General features: G+C 42.5%; 1 protein-coding gene across 3 annotated transcripts in view; it reads right to left on the bottom strand.

The window, feature by feature from the left end:
* Positions 1-5,621: 5,621 nt before the first annotated feature.
* Positions 5,622-11,393, bottom strand: part of PARN (poly(A)-specific ribonuclease) — a 54,925-nt gene continuing 49,153 nt past the window's right edge. For all 3 annotated transcript variants that reach the window (XM_048962339.1, XM_048962340.1, XM_048962341.1), the window contains one exon: positions 5,622-9,623. The gene's annotated coding sequence lies outside the window, so the exon portion shown is untranslated. The remainder of the gene's footprint in view (positions 9,624-11,393) is intronic.

Here is an 11,393-nt window from a genome sequence, read left to right as displayed (position 1 = left end):
CGGTATTTATTTAGAATTACTGTAGGAATTATAAACGGAGGATTTAGAAAATACGTTCCCTTTGTGTGCAGAGCTCTCCTCATCCCTTAAAGAAGTTCTGGAGGAACGCAGTGCTGAGGGCAGTGCGATGCAGACACAGCTGAGCAGCAGCTGAGCGGCCGCGCTCGGCTCGAGTGAACACTATGCAGGGCCGTACCTGTAAGCCAGCGGGAGTCACTGCAGACACCTCCTGCAACGGTTCCGCTTTAGTTTGCGATGCAAAAGAACACATAAACACGCTGCTCCTTTGGAAAGATGTAAATAGATACTTTGGGTGCTGACTCTGCAAATCTGCTGCGCTGGGTGAGTTCAGTGTGACTTTAGAGGCGCTTACAGAAGGTCCTGCTTAACTAAACAAACAAGTCCTGACGCGTGAATAAGACTGCATAGTATCTGTTAGCAACTCCAGAAAGCAGTGTGTGCGTTGTGACTTGGATACAAGTCTCATTTATCTGTTCACAAATTAGCGACTCATAAGCAGCAATTCTCTCAATTAATTGGGCAAGCTTACAAAGATACCTGACTGACAAATTGAATCTCAGAAGGCTGTGGTTCCAGAGTCGGGGTTTTGGGGGCGAGATGAGCTTATGTTTTATCCAACTGGCCCACAAAGTCCCGCTTTTGGTGGTCACTTTGTTCTGCAAAAGAAACCAATGTGTTCTGGTCTTACAGTGGACACTAAGCTTAGCGCTGAGCTGCTACTGCACACGTAAATACACAGCAGCATTGTAACTCACACATTCCAGCAGCAGCAGAGATCACCTCTGCTCTGCTGCTCATGGAGTTTTTCCTGAAGGCTCTTCAATCGAAGCACATCTTTTTGCACTATTTCAGTGAGGTGTGCTTCACATTTTGTTAAGCAAACAGCTAGATTTGATTTTTTTCAGATACATTTTATCTCGTTCTCTACTGACAATAAAAGAAATGCGCATGTACTCATTCAAGTGCAGTTAACACAGTTATGAAGCGTGTATGACTGTGTAAGTGGCTACTGAATGCTCTGAAAGAACACAGTGAGAGTTCTGTAGGCCTTTCTCACCCAAAATTGTTCATCACCTTCTTTCCCATCACTACGCCTGCATAATGAGCTCCTGTTTCTCTCATGTACAGTAAAATGGACAGTTTCTGCTGTGATGGATGGTGAGGGTGACCCCAGCACCACTGCTCCTAGAGCGTCCCGCAGTGCCCAGCATCAGCAATGGGACAGTTGGGATCCGTTTGTTTGAAAAGCAAGAAGGAGTTTAGAGAAGATGAAAAGATGGCAGTATGTTTGGTATCAAAATCCATTTTTCTTGAGATAGAAACTGTCACAAATTATTGAAAAGATAATATTTAGAAAGATCAACTCCAATTATTTATCGCATTCATCATCTGTAAAAAGTTGAAAGCCTTACTAGCCGTTTTCTAAGTAAAATAAAAACTCATTTTTAGAATGACTTTTCAGCATTGCTAAAAAGCAATAAAGCAATAAATTCAGCAAAGCTTTAAAAAACAGCTTATATACAGTGAAGCAGCAGAGGGTTTTCCAGTGTCTTCTGTCTCTTCACTTCACAGAATCATAGAATCACAGAATCACAGGATTGTAGGGGTTGGAAGGGACCTGCAGAGATCACCGAGTCCAACCCCGTGCCAAAGCAGGAATGTTGGACACGTTACTGAAAGCAGCGAGATCAGAACCGGGTGGCATGGCTGGGGGATTGCTCTGTGCCCTGAGTTCTGAAGCAGGGCCTCAGCATCTGACATTCCCTGACCACACGTTACCACAGAAGAGTTTTGTGACTGCCCTCCAATACGGCCATTGGGAAGGAGAGGGAGGCGGTGGCCGGAGTTTGGCTCCAAGCCGTTCCTCAGTCCAGGCTGTGAGGTCAGTCATCCCCCCTACGAGGCTGTCTGGAGTTCGTCCAGGGCAGGAAGGGGGCAGCCGTGCTGTGATTGCTGGCCTGTGCCTTGCCCTTCCCTCGCCCTTCTAACTGTACGCATCAGCACTGCTTGCCTGCGCAAGGCCTGCTCCACGCACCAAAAGAGAATCTGTTCAGATGCGTCTCACTGAGGTATCATCACCTTTTTTTGTCATATCTGCTGGTTATGAAGGAAAAAAAGACCCAGTCACATTTTAAAAAATTAAACATTAGAGGAAAAACGTTGCTCTGATGTGGAAGCTGCACCTGTGGTGGAAGAATTGGCATGAAAGCGGTTTTATTACGTGCATAAAGCCACTTCAGAACGTGCAGCTCGAGAGTACAGCATTCTGGTGAAATGGAGGACTTCAAGTGAGTTTAAGTCACTGCTTGCCCTGTTCTCAGTGCAAATTAGTTAATAATTCATTGCAGTGTAATATGCTTTTTTCCCCAAGAGATGCAAACATTTAGGGAATTTGGTAAAAACACAGGCATGGCAAAAAGAACAAAGAATTGGCTTTCCTGCCTTTGCTGCAGTCCAGCCGGGCTGCTCCTCAGTGGCCTCTGGGTGCACAGGTGGCCTCTGGTTGTGGATTTCTTTCAGGGCTTTTCTACAAGATGCACAAAGTAAATAAAGACAATAGGAACACAAATAAAAGCACGTCTGTTACCGAGGTACTGCGGGATGTTCCAGGACTGGCCCACGAGGGTCAGTAATAGAATGTAGAATGTAGTGATCTTACAGCTGGGATATTTCTATTTGTTATCTATTGATTCTATTGGAAACATCAGTCTGTAGAGTCATCAGAACCTCAGTTTTTACTTTGTTGTTGCTGCTGTCCACGTTGAAGTTTTCTTTCGTAACAAAAGGCCTTTCTGAAAGCAGGCGAGCAGCACGCAGCCCTGGCAGCAGGCGCATGGGTGCTGCTGGAAGCCACAGGAGCTGCATCAACACCAAACCAGGAGCTGCAAGATCACAGTAGTGTTTCTGGAACATGGGGACAGAAACAAAGACCAACTGGATTATACAGCACGGCATATTAAATAACATATGAGGAATTGGTTGCTGTTCTTTTTTTTTTTCAACAACACTGTATTCTGTATGTTGTGCTCAATGGATCCATTGAGGAATCCGCCCGCTAGGTGGTAGTTAGTGTGTAGTAGTGGTGGTAGTTACTTCAAAAGAGAGGCTTGTCAGTTGAACAGGCACAACAGTCCCAGTGTGCTGCTTTGCTATGGAGATTTGTAAAGAAGCGGTATGCAGCCTTGACCAAGAGGGATTCCCCTTTTTGTTTGTACTCTGAGCACACTCTCCATGTATGGGAAACTGCCCACATGGCTATACGTAAAACATTTTGAAATGCTTTAAAACAAAACGTAACAGCTGTGTGATTTTATTATGTATCCCCTTCTGCTACAAACCTAACTTTGCACCATTACTTGAAGCAAATACTTAAAAAACAGATGCAGGTCAACATTCATGTTGATTATTCCGCTTTATTTTGAAATTCTGGCTAGGTGAAAGAACAAAAATAGCCCTACAATTCTGTGCAGCTCCTCTTTCTGGCTTTCCAGCACTGTCAGCGTTTCCAAGGGAACTTCATCAGAATTCGCTTTGGTGGATGGACAGAACCATTGAATGCAGCCCAGGTGTATGGGCGAGGGATTGTTTGGAAAACCACTGTTTTCCTGAAAACTCCTGTTTTACTGAAATCCTGAAGTATTGTTGGAAATGTGTTTTAACTCAAAAAAAATTGCTTGACAGTTTCATTCTCAATGTTCCACAGCAGTCACCACCTCCTGCATGGCTCTTTACCGCAGGGAAAATGAGGGACTTTTGGGGGCAGGTGTGTTTCCATTACACTATCATAATGCCCCTAAAAATCCTTATTGCTCTTGCAGTATTCTTCTGTGTTGCTGGGCCTGGAGTGAACTACTTGAAGACCTAGCTTCTAAGTACAGCTTCTCTCTAAAAACACTTTAAAAGAGCAACTGATTTTCTTTTATTTACCTTATTTTTGGTTGTGTTTAATGTTGCTTAAAATATAATGGCAAGATATGCCACCAGCTGTTGATAAACAGATGTCATTAAGTCATAAATGCAAGGGACATGCTGATAACTGCACGGTACTTAGCAAAAGGAACACACTGGCGTAAGAGCAAGAGCTGCACTCTGTTGGTGCAATGAGCGTGTTTCTAACTTAAGAATCCAGAATGTGTGTCTGAAAACTGACACAGATTTTGCACAGATTTGAAGGAATTTGTTATAGCAGACCTCACTCAGAATGTTAACTGCCGGTAGCAGCACACTTCAGGCTATTTATCAAATAAAAAGATCTGCCCAGTATTTTTAGTTTGATTAAATGCATGTACCCTCCAGTATTGCAATCACATCCCTCAAAGCCCCAAATAAAGAAATTTCTCAAGTGTTTCTCATTTTTTCAGCAGGAAAATCTCATGGGTTAAGTCGTATCCTGCAGGTCACAAGGGGAGCTTGCTGTTACGACCAGAACCCCAAGCCCTCGATGCTCAGATAGATGCTGCAAGAAGAAAACCACTGTCTCAATTACTGAATGAGCTCTGCCACACAATACTGTACTCACAGACTTGCTCAAAACATGCTTACGTATCCATTCCCACATGGAAAAGCATTTCAGATGTGTGTCCGGGCAGAAAGCAGTAGAAAAGCTAGACGTATTAATTCTAAATGTGCCTATCACTACCTCAGTGTTTCTTTTTGACTTGTTGATCACAAAGTGATTCCTGGCACCTTCTAATGTGAATGAAAGATGCTGGCTTAAGGCCTGTGCAGCCCTGAAAATGACCAAAATCACTTAGAAAGTATTAGATAACTGAATTATTAATGTTGTGAATAAAGGGGTTTGATCAGTAAACTTTTAATTTGCAAGTAATGCTCCCAAAGACTCTGCAGCTGTGTTAAAAACGTGTGAGGCTGCACAGATTCTGTCATGTTCTGCAGTATTAAACATCTGCAGAGGGATCACTCCCAGAGCTATAATTTTTATCACCTTTATATAAAAGAGACCTACTGGAAAAAGACTGGAATTCTAATTACTTTTTAGGAGTCCTCTGGGGGACTGCACTTGTGACAGCACTATATAAGAGCAGTGCGATAGATTTGAGCATTAAAGCTGATATGATTTTGCATTTGCCCTATGTTATGTTCTCACATGACACATAAACTCTTAAGAATATCAGAAAAAATGTATTTTTTAACATAAGCCATCTTTCATTCAACCGCTTGGAGATGCAGCCTGTAGATTTCAACAGCTGATTCTTACAACCACGCCTACTTAGAGTCAGTCTTTAGACTGTAGCAAAATCAAGATTTCCCCTGAAATGTGCATATTTAAACGTGTTTATCACGTTACACCGCTGTCGAGAAAAATATTTCTTTAGAGCTAGCAGCCCTGAGCGTAAATTTAAGGAGGGGAATCAAAATCAGTTTGTGATTTATCCTTAAAGACTCAAATTCAAGTACTTGCTTCAAACTGTGTATCTTAACTGCTTATATGATTTTGATTAGAAATAGCATGTTACAAAAAGCTCAGCACCTGGTACAGCCCCAGAGGAAGGACTGCAGCACCCACCTGCAGACTGCCTGCTGAAACAACAGCGCCTTGCGACCAGCTGTGGACAGGCTGCAGTACAAAGCGCTCTGCCAGTGGTCATTGTGCTGCATGGTTGGTTTTTTAAGTATGAGCAAAGTGAACATTTCCCTTCGACTCTTCAGGATTTTGGTCTCTTTCAACTCCAGGAGTCGTTGACAAGGACCAATGGATTCGTCACACTGATCTGAATGCTAGAACAGCAACAAGTAGGCAGTAGTTTTCAAATAGCACTTCCACAGTAGAAAATTTATTAAATGTTTGTTATGTGCCAAGAAATGAGTAATACGAGAATACTTTCATTCTTTTACAGAATGGAAGAGCACTGCCAGCATTTTAGGTTTTTATAGATGTATTGTTTTTGTGACCACCAGCAGCCTCAAAATAGATAAACAAAAATAGCAGAAAAAGACACAGAGTTGTTAAGTGGACAGCCTGTATAAAGCAGAGCAATCCTCTGGCTTTTGTGTTGAGTCTGACCGTTATTATCTCAGTTACAATAGTGTCTCCACCGTTACCTGTGCTGATTATTGCAACGCTACTCAGAATACAGCAGCAGATCCAGTTCTGCACTGAACTGTGGCACTATCGATTCTGCTTCAGTGGGTGCGGAGGGGACACCCAGCACCCCAGGGCATGTGGCCACATCAGCGATGGACGCAGAGCTTTAGCACAGGAAGCACTGCTGCACCTGCATCGCAAAAGAGCTGTTCAGAAGAGCTAAGGTACGCCATGTAGGCCTGGCACGTGCCAGGGAGGTGCCGAAGGCCTTCAGTGGGACGAGGCGAGGTGAGCTGCTGCATGCACTCGGCTGGGCGCAGCGAGGATAGCAGCAGCAGCTCCCTGCAGAACGCCGATTCCTGCCATTTGGGGCCGCGGCTCAGGGCAAGTCTGCTCTGGCCTTAACCATAATATCTTCCTACACCAGCTTTATTCCTATCTCCTCCTTTGCTGATTACCCTGTTAACAAACAGAAGCTTCCAAGAACTCAAAAAAAAGAACCAAAAGAACCCACAAGGCAGCTGTTTCAAGGCATTCCTGCCAGACAGGAGACAGCCGCGGCTGCGATGTGCTGATAACATACCTTGTGCCAACATCCCACTACGGAATGCACGCGTGAAAAAGCCACACCAATTAGTGAATTCAAGCTTCTTCATTTTCTCCAAAAGGAGGACGCTCAGTGCAGTGCCCTGAAACGCAGATGCTCATACAGTGCAGGGGAGAATGAATGAATGCCCTTGCCAGGACTGTGCAATGCCTGGGCACTGCAGCAAGTGCTCTGTGAACGTGGGGGCTGGAGGGCAGAGCCCAGCATTACTGCTGTTTGGCGGGCCTGGTTATGTGGACTTTTTATCAGAAGCAGCCTGCAAGGAAGCAAGAAATGGAGAGCCACTGCACTGTGTTTCTGCTGGCCAGTCTCCCTAAGAAAACGTCCTTGGTCAGTGTTAATTCTGCACCATATGTAACAATACCTGTAACAGCAAGTTTATCTTATTTTAAAAGTAAACTTTTCCAGTGCAGCATAATAATGGATAGCATTAACATTAGCATGTATCCCAAGGATGAATTCTCACTTCTTTTTATCAACGTCACAGCAAAGAGGAAAGAGTACTTTCCTGTTTCACCTATGAAACACTGAACACCACTCCCGTTAGCACTAGCACACCTAAATGCAGTAGGGGAATGGGCCTTTGCTCTGCCATTCTGCAGAATGCTGACATACGTGTTTGGCATTAGGTGTTACAAAAACTGGAAAGAAGGAAAAATAATTTGAATATCTTTTGGAACTTTTTTTTACTTCGAGCTGTAACTATTCATTAACAATCTTTAGCATTAGAGTTTAGAAAATGTGCTTATTCATGTAAAAAAAGACATGGGAATGAAAAACAGAACAGCACCGGAGTCCCATTAGGCTGCAGACCATTGCCAGGGTCTTCTTGCAGGAGCTTTCAGTTCTGCTGCTTGTTTTGAGTGGGGCAAAAAGATAAACATTTTCTTGTTGCAAACACTGCCATACGTGACAAGTTGATAAGCAGTATCAAGAGTTGTGCCAGAGGTTTATTAGTTCACTTGAACAGCATGGAAATGTGAGGAAAAGTTTTGTGCAGCTGAAAAATGGAAAACAATCAGTCAGTGCCCAAATTGATCTGCGGAAAAAAGACATTTTCTGTCCTCAGTAACCAGAGCTTTCACTGCTGTGGACACTTCATCTGCTGTCCTCAATGAATCTGCCTCCTTTGCACAGCCCACACCACCACGGCTGTGGTATGTGTTTTCAGCTGGTGCACATACACATACAGGAATATAAATTACAGGAATATAAATACAGGAATATAAATTCTGTACTGATACTCACAAGCGACTATGCCACACACGTGATAAACAGAACTTCACTGGTGACTTCACTAGATGAACAATAAGCATTTTCTGCTGTTTGTCTTTTCACTCTGGGGACACTGTGGCCACGTTTCCAGGTTTTTGCCTTTTCTACTGAAAATTAGGCACTGTGTATTTGGACATGGCACAAAAGTGCTGCGGTGCGTTCTGCTGCACGCCTCCGTCCAGCGCTCCCTAAGATCTTTCCTGCCTGTTTTTGTTCTGTAGGTACACACACCTTGAAACACGCTGTGTTTGCGTTGATACTGTCACTAACTCTGGATTTGAACTAAAATTAGCAAAAAATATAGAGATCCTGCCTTACATATCCCAAATATCACTTTCCATTATGTTCTCGTAACGGTGCACAGCTGATAGAACAAGGAGAAACACAGAGACGATGCACAGTGATGCATTATGCACAGGGCTGCTGGCAGAAATTTGAGGTGAGCATATTAATTATGAATAATAAAAGCACAAAGAAAAAGCTTCTTCCTGCATCACGGGAGAACTTTTATCTTTCCAACTAAGGGCATTTTTGTGTATCTCACTGAAAAGCTATTTTACAAAATGCTTACTTTATTTTTTTCCTTACAAAAGTAAAGAAATACTATTTCTGCAATCCTTTTCCCCACCAAGACAGGCTTTTAATCACCACTGGCATTTATAATATGGCAACTCTTATGGCTCTAGAGAAACAACAATCCAAAGGAGAAAAGTGTGACATATTTTGCCTGGAAAATGTTGTTACACTGACAAAGAAATATGAAGAACGTATATTAATATCCTGTCTCACAATATGGGGTAAAAGCAAAAAGAAAACCAGGACAGAGAGGTGAAATACATACTTCTGCAAGATGGTCAGTAAATAGAGGCAAAATAATTATTTGCAAGACTTCAATGATTCCTACATGCCTGAAGGAGGACAAGAATAGGACTTTCTTCAGGATTTGACAATTGCTTGGCTCTGTGGAATGTGGATACCTTTGCCCATTTGTATGAGAACGTGTCCTTTGCCTTGGTTTCCCTCCGAGAGCTCATAAGTGAATACATAGGAAGGCTTTCAGGACTTACCTCCTCCTGTATTTGCACACATACAGGAGATGCATGTGCAGGATATGTATCAGAAGGAATAAAAAGGTGTCAGCAACTGACCGTTGCTGAGAGTGTCATACATGTATGGATGTTTGGTAAAAATAAACACGCTCCTGTCTGTCTTGAAGGAAATACAGCAGTGGCTTTTTTTTCCGTTCTCACCATTCTCAAACACCGAATAGCATTCAGCTACAAGTGAGAAATTGTCTGTGTGCAGGTGCTTGGCTTCATTGAAAACACACACTTTTCTTGGTGGCTGAGCTGTTCACCATATTCACGTCAGCCTACTAGAGGCAGCTTTGTCTCGCTTCTTTTTCATATACTTGTAATGAGAAGAGATGAGCAGCCTGGCTGCCTACAAAGGTAGCAGTGTTTGTAAAACAACAGAAGAACAGCAGCACTGCAGGGCGCAGGCTGCCATACACTGTTTCTGCTTTCTTACGACAACAATCTTGTAACTTCAGCTTTGTGTTGCAGAAACTATGGCTGTCCTGGCAGCATCCCATCCTTTTTTCACCAAGGGGGGCAAAAGAAGTGTCCATCTCTAAAGGTCTGCTTCCGCTTCTTACCGAGGCATGGTGCACTGCTGAAATTGAAGAAAAATCCTGAAAGATTTAGATTGTAATTTGTGAAACTGTTTAAAGCATTCTGTGGAAACTGACTTTCATAATGCAATCTGTCTACTTTTTCTCCAAACGTCACAAAAGAGAATTAAAATTTAAATGCACTGCTATGTTTTGCAGAAGATTAAAAATTACTGTTCTTTGAGCAGATTCTAGCAGCAGTGATGGAAATTGCTTTATGTACTGCAATGATTTATACTTCTTCATTGTATAATTTGTTTTATTCCCACTGCAACTCAGCAGGATTACAAAGGCACGTATGAATAAATATGAATTTGAGATGTTGCAACTGAGTGCAGGAGCATAATGATGGTAATTCTTCCCCGCAGATCAAGAAGCTTTAAATGTACATTTCCCTCAACAGAACAGTTGGATGTTATCATCGAAATGACTACTGTGCCTACAAGTGCCCTTTGCAGCATGATTCCCTCACTGATCAAACCATCACTGTTGGCCCAGCACATAAACCAATGCGAAGTATTGCCAGAAAGAAGCTTGCTGTTACCTGCCTATGCAGTTCCCACAAAAGCTGCTGCTGAAAATTCTCTCCTATCAGATGTTTCTGCACTGTGAATGCTAAGGAAATGCTAGGGAATTTGACTGCGTGATTTTTAAAGAAACCAACAGGATCATCAGATTTACACAATGATTACAGTTCTGCTTGCTAATATTGATCCTCCCTTCAAAGGAAATGAATGCAAAACAAGACTGCAGTTATAATACACCAATAATGTTTTGCTTTTCTGAAAAAGTAATGATAGCTGGTGCTTTTGTATCTATTTCCTTATCATCTCTGAAATACAAGTAGTTAAAACCCCAACATAAGAATAAAGAGGGATGACAGAGGTGGCAAAGCACCTCGATGTGGATCTAAATATAACCAAGGTTGTTTATATCGGTGAGCTCTACCAAAGGATATGCGCTTATGCAGCTTTCTTGGTTGGGGAGTCAGTTTGCAATGCTCCCATGTATTGTATCCTTTATTGTTCATATTTCAAAGGTCCTTTTTGCATGATTCTAAACCAATAAATCAAAAGCTAAATTATTATCTCAGTAGCAGAAATGGAGAAGCTGTAATATTGAGGTTGACTGACTCTGTCAAGTAGATGTTTATTATTAGAAATAGGATTAGATTTCATGTCATCACTCCAAATCTTGTACCCAGTCTTCTTGCACTGGCGACCTACCGTGATGTACTGCATGTTAATGTGACCATTCTGAAGTGGTTAATACCCAGCGAGGAGCTATTTCCTGAATTGCCAGGTGAATGACTAAACATTTCCTAAGGCTCACTCAAGACACTGAAGACAAAATATCTGTCGTTGTTTGTCACAGTTCATATTTCTGCTGCTTCTCAGACGTGCTGTGATTCATCTCTGAGGAATACTTCATATACTGTAATTTATTTTTCTATCACGACACTCGCAGTTTGCCAAAACAGCAATTTCCCTTGTGCTGTCTGTGCATTGCTAGCTCTTCAATCAAATGTATACTGCCTGTTTCCATCCCTGCTCTCTGTCTCAATTATTGTTTTTGCAAAGATAAGAAAACCCCATTTTTACCACTGGAGAGCCAGGCTGCTTAGGTCACAAGATTCTCTTGGCTTAATCCCTGAGTATGAATCACGAACTTTCCCTACGAAGTACTGGCATTCTTCAGATGATCAAGCCAGCTTACAAAGGCTTCCAGAGCTTTCCGCATTAATGATCACCATGTTTAAAGCATCAAAAGCA

This window comes from Lagopus muta, chromosome 15 (genome assembly GCF_023343835.1).
Source record: "Lagopus muta isolate bLagMut1 chromosome 15, bLagMut1 primary, whole genome shotgun sequence".
In the NCBI taxonomy this organism is placed as follows: domain Eukaryota; kingdom Metazoa; phylum Chordata; class Aves; order Galliformes; family Phasianidae; genus Lagopus; species Lagopus muta.
The sequence above is the reverse complement of the archived record's forward strand: the minus strand, read 5'-3'. Positions and strand labels throughout refer to the sequence as shown.